The following is a 5,101-nucleotide window of genomic DNA, read 5'->3' on the forward strand; positions in this document are numbered from 1 at the left end:
TGTGTCCAGCCTGGCAAAAACCACACTGCCACTGGAAGCCTCTCATGCCCCTGAGCTGGGGTGTGGGGGGCCGAGAGCCTCAGTCATGGCCCCCCAACATCTTCATCCAGACCAGCAGCAACCACCAAGCCACTGCTGGAAGCATCTCAGGTTCCTGGGGTGAGGGGCACTGAGGGCCCCAGCCAAACCCTCATGAAGTCCTCATCTAGCTGAGCCACTGCTGGAAGCACCCTGGGCTCCCCTGCTGGAATGAGGGGGGTGCCATGGGCCTCTACCACACCCACATCCTACCTCTTCCTCCCACCCTATCTTCTTCCTCCCCCTTCCCCTAACACCCTCCCCCGCAACTGCTCTGCAACATCTTAGAATGTAAAATATAAATAAATAATATATTAATTAACTTTAAAAAAAGAAATCAAACATTTAATGAATGGGTTTGAAGATAAATAGCCAAGAAAATCTTCTAGAAAGCAGAAAAAGAAAAGAGGCAAGGAGATTAAAAATTTGTAGAATAAAGACTTAGAGGATCAATATATGATAATTAAATTCACAGATCAGTCCCCCTTTAACTGCAGTTTTGCTTTCCGTGGTTTCAGTTACTCACAGTCAACCTCAGTCTGAAAATAGGTTAGTACATTACAATATGATATTCTGAGAGAGAGAGAGAGATCACATCCACGTAACTTTTATTACAGTGTGTTATAATTGTTCTATTTTATTATTAATTATTGTGTTAATTACTTACTGTGCCTAATTTATAAATACTTTACCATAGGTAAATATTTATAGGAAAAAACATTGCATGTACAGAAGTCAGTACCATCTGAGGTTTCAGACATACCTGGGGGTCGTGGAACGTATCCCCTGTGGATAAAGCAGAACTATGGTATATAACTCTCCAGAATTAAAGGATACAAGCATCTAGTTTGAAAGGGTCCATCATGAACCCACTGCAATGAATAAAAAAAGATTAACACAAGGCACATTTTCATAAAATTCTAGTATATTAGAGAAAGAGAAAATTAAAAGAGCTTCAGGGAGAATGTAGAAATATAGTCTGGTTAAAAGAATGAGAATTACAATGACATTAGGCTTAATGGTAGCATAGAGTTGTGAGATTTAGCAAATAAACATATAGGACACCCAGTTAAATTTGAATTTCAGATGGATTAGTATTTATTTAGTCTAAGTATATCCCAAATATTACATGGGATATAATTTTTAATTTCAACCATCAAAATTCTAATTTCCAAGAGTTGGAAGAGTAAAGAGTTCTTGTTCCCTGATTATTCCCTTTTCACACAATTGTGTGCTTATATGTGCATGCCTAAATGTACTAAAAAAATTCTTCATCTGATTCAAATTTAACAAGGCATCTCTCTCATATATATTTCTTTTTCTTTTTCTTTTCTTTTTTTTTTTTTTTGTAGCTGGCTAGTACAGGGACTTGAACCCTTGACCTTGGTGTTATAACACCATGCTTTAACCAACTAAGCTACCCAGACAGCGCAGCATCTCATATTTTATTCAGCCATCCTACAGTGGCAACACTGGATCTAACTCTATGATATGAATATGCAAGTAGACTTACTTACCTTTTCCTTCAATAAATCAAAAAGCAACAAGAAAAAATAAAAACAGACCCACCACCACAACAACACCCTGCCCCGATGTTTTTAGCAAAATAAGTGGCACAATCCTAAGACATAAAAGTTGCTGAAAGAAGTTACACTAGGCAGAAAATACAAGAGAATATTAAGGTGCCCCATGAGTGGCAGACCTCACCACCAGCAAAAGCATACTTCCTGAAAAGGAGGACTTCACCCAGAAATGTAGCATCTTTAACCCATAAATCTAACTGAGGGAGTGCAGGGCTGCAGCAAGCTGAACTTCAGAAGTCATGAGGTTGGGATGCAGAGAGAAGAGACACAGAGAGTATCTAGAGGGCTCTCAGCAGCACATCTCAGAAAGGTCAGGCAAAAACACACTCCCTTAACCTTCAGGCTTCCCTGGAAGTGCAGAGGTTTGTCCTTTGTTGGCAGATTCTAACAGGTCTGGTGAGTAGAGGGCTGGTGACAGAAGTCCTCCAGATTCAACTTGGGTAAGAGAATAAAAGGCAACAGGACCACACACACAAAATTTCTCAGAGAGGCCACACCTACCAGAATCAGTGAGTGGTCTCTGTGAGAGCAAAGAGAGGGCCTTTAAAGCCTGGAAGGAAACCCTGGCGCCTCCCACCATCCATGAACCCTCCTGCAAATAGCTGGTCCAGGAAAAACTATGTCAATAAAGAATAAGTGTTCAAGAAAGGCTATGATACAGTGTCAATACAAAGATTTCATAGGAAAAAATGTGAAAATTTGACAAATGCATGAAAAACATTCACAAGGAAAATGTCACAGACTGGATGAACACGCTGACCACACGTCAACCATAAGGTAAAACTCTATCACCTCCATGTAGGAAAACTACAGAATACACGTGCAGGAACTTATACATCAGTAATTTTCTTTTTGGCACTTTTGCTGAACTACCATTGGATTAAAAATGTCCTTCCCATTCAGAAATCATGAAAATTTTTATATTGCTTTATTTTTTTAACTGAGTCCATTTTTTACTAATCTTGAATTCTTTATGGAATATGGTTTGAAGTAGGAATATAACAGTTGTTTTGCATTTACCAGTTGTCTCAGTATCCTTTATTGAATAAACTTTCCTCTACTTATTAAAGATTCTGCTTTAATCATATTGTAAATTCTTATATATATAAATAAATAATAGATGTATACATATACACTTACTTGTATATCAACTGCTTTCTGGGCATTCTATTTTTTCATTAGCTTTCTTACTTTGTAACTCATTTAGAACCAATATAGGAAGCTGAATCAAAAAATATGTTTATTCTGTTATTTATAAAGATATCAACATATTTCAAATTACTTTAAGGAAAGACCATATAAGTTCCAGTTGAACAATACAGTTATGTTTTGCAAAGGCAATTTTATTTACCTTTAGTAGGCAAAATTTACATTATAAAGTAGGTTTTTAAAAAAAGGAAATAGCATACATCTTAGTAAGATTATCTTTTTTCAACAAAAATATTAAACATATTTACCTTCCTGGACATTGTCTCTATATCCTACATAGCATGGCTTTTTATGAGACAAACAAGTCAGAGCCAGAGAGTCAAATTATAATGGTAACGCCTCAGAGTGTTAGGAAGAAATCATTAGCCTAGAAAAAAAATTTCCCTGAATTTTATACATTAATAAAGAAACAAGAAAATGCCATTTATCTTTCAAAGGGATTTATTTGTGTTTAAGTAAAAGTAGCAAACGTTACATAAGTTATTTGTACAACCACATTGTTATCAAGCAGTACTTATGGAATGTTCCCCGGGTCCACAATACTGAACTTTGCAACTATTGTAGCATCCTCTTTTCCAAGCTTAACATGACCTTGTGCACTGTAGGAGCATGGCTTGCCACTGCAGAATGGTCATGTGTTTCAACCTGACATCAAGCAAGAAGCCTATTGATGAAGAAGCCTCTTTTTTTTTTTTATTTACAAAATGACATTTATCTTTTTGTGTGATTATCAAACTAATAATTTTTTTCAATTCTTTTTTCTTCTGCTGCAATGAAAATAACTCAGTTAAAGCTAAGCAGTGTTGCAGTATAATCGACCAAATACATATGATGTTATACAGGATGTTTTAAGTGATACTAATGTTTTATATTACATATCTGTGTTTAGTATACTTTGGGCAATAAAAAGTTAGAAGTATGTCTGGTAAACAAACAAACAAAAAGATTATTCTGAAAGCTGATGTATTGTTTTAACAATCACAAAAACTTGGATTTATTTGCTTTTCAAGTGTGTGGTAGAAGAGTTTAAGATGAAAACAAAAAGGTCTTGTTGCGCTAAATTTTTTTCATATTCCTATTTTGTACATTTTCAGATAACAGAATAGTCCCATAATTTTATTGCTAAAACATTATTACTTGGTTAGACATGATTATCAGATTTCAGGCTGACTTTGCTGCTCTCATATTTGTAAGCATTGATTATTTCACTGTTTATTTTTCCAAACATGTGCTTGTGCTACAGATCCGAAAAATAAATGCACAACAATTGTTTAGGACAATGACTGGTCTTAGGGGTTGAAGTTTTTGTTCTATGATAAGAGCTCTGACTATCCTGTTAAGTTAGCTTACAGATAAATATTTGGGGATAGAGAAATGCTTATTTCCAAAGAAACTATATTGCATGCTTATTTAACTGGTAGGAATTCTCTGGTTTGATGCATCACTGGTATTCAGGGTGGAATCAACATGCAACTTCTTCAGCAAGCTTATTGCTCTGTCAGGAGAGCCCAGCAATGTTACAGATGTCTTAGAGCCTGTCACTGCACATGTCTCTCTGTGCTCACTGCCAGGGAGGTTGCAGATTCTCCAACAAATTCCAATGTTAGATTTGGAACTGAAGGTGCTTTGTTTCATATACCTATAAAACCTACAAAAAGCAAATTTCAAAAAAATAGGGCAAATTTACATTAAAGCCTTTATGGTATTTTTCACAGCTGTATGTTTTTTATTTTTGTATCTACTACAAATTTGTGCTTAAGAATGCGAATTGTTAATAAGAACTATTACTATGGAAGAGGCTTAGAAATTTATTTTATGATCTATTCAGGGAAATTCTAGCAGCCCAGAAAACAGTTAAAGTAACTTATATTTATTTTTATCTCAAGTAATTTCTAAAAACAATTTTTATTAGGTAAATTTTAAAACACACAAAGTAAAGTGGATCATTGTGCGATATAGGCACTTACTGAAACAATACACTGCACCCCACAAATATGTACAAGTAAACGTTAACATAAAATTTAAAAACACACACACAAAGTAAAATGACTCACTCCCACATACCCAATGACCATCTTTAAAAATTATCAATTCCGGGCCGGCCCGGTGGCGCACTCGGTAGAGTGCGGCACTTGGGAGCGTGGCAGCGCTCCCGCCGAGGGGTCCGATCCCATATAGAGACTGGTCCACTCTTTGGTTGTGTTTGGGGGGGGCGCGAGACCTCGGGCTGC

The 5,101-nt window shown here is 36.3% G+C and overlaps 1 protein-coding gene across 2 annotated transcripts in view; it reads right to left on the bottom strand.

The window, feature by feature from the left end:
* Positions 1–3,293: 3,293 nt before the first annotated feature.
* Positions 3,294–5,101, bottom strand: part of BEND6 (BEN domain containing 6) — a 56,901-nt gene continuing 55,093 nt past the window's right edge. For both annotated transcript variants that reach the window (XM_008572184.1, XM_008572183.1), the window contains one exon: positions 3,294–4,518. The gene's annotated coding sequence lies outside the window, so the exon portion shown is untranslated. The remainder of the gene's footprint in view (positions 4,519–5,101) is intronic.

The sequence above is a fragment of the Galeopterus variegatus genome, unplaced genomic scaffold, assembly GCF_000696425.1.
Source record: "Galeopterus variegatus unplaced genomic scaffold, G_variegatus-3.0.2 Scaffold763, whole genome shotgun sequence".
Classification (NCBI taxonomy): Eukaryota; Metazoa; Chordata; class Mammalia; order Dermoptera; family Cynocephalidae; genus Galeopterus; species Galeopterus variegatus.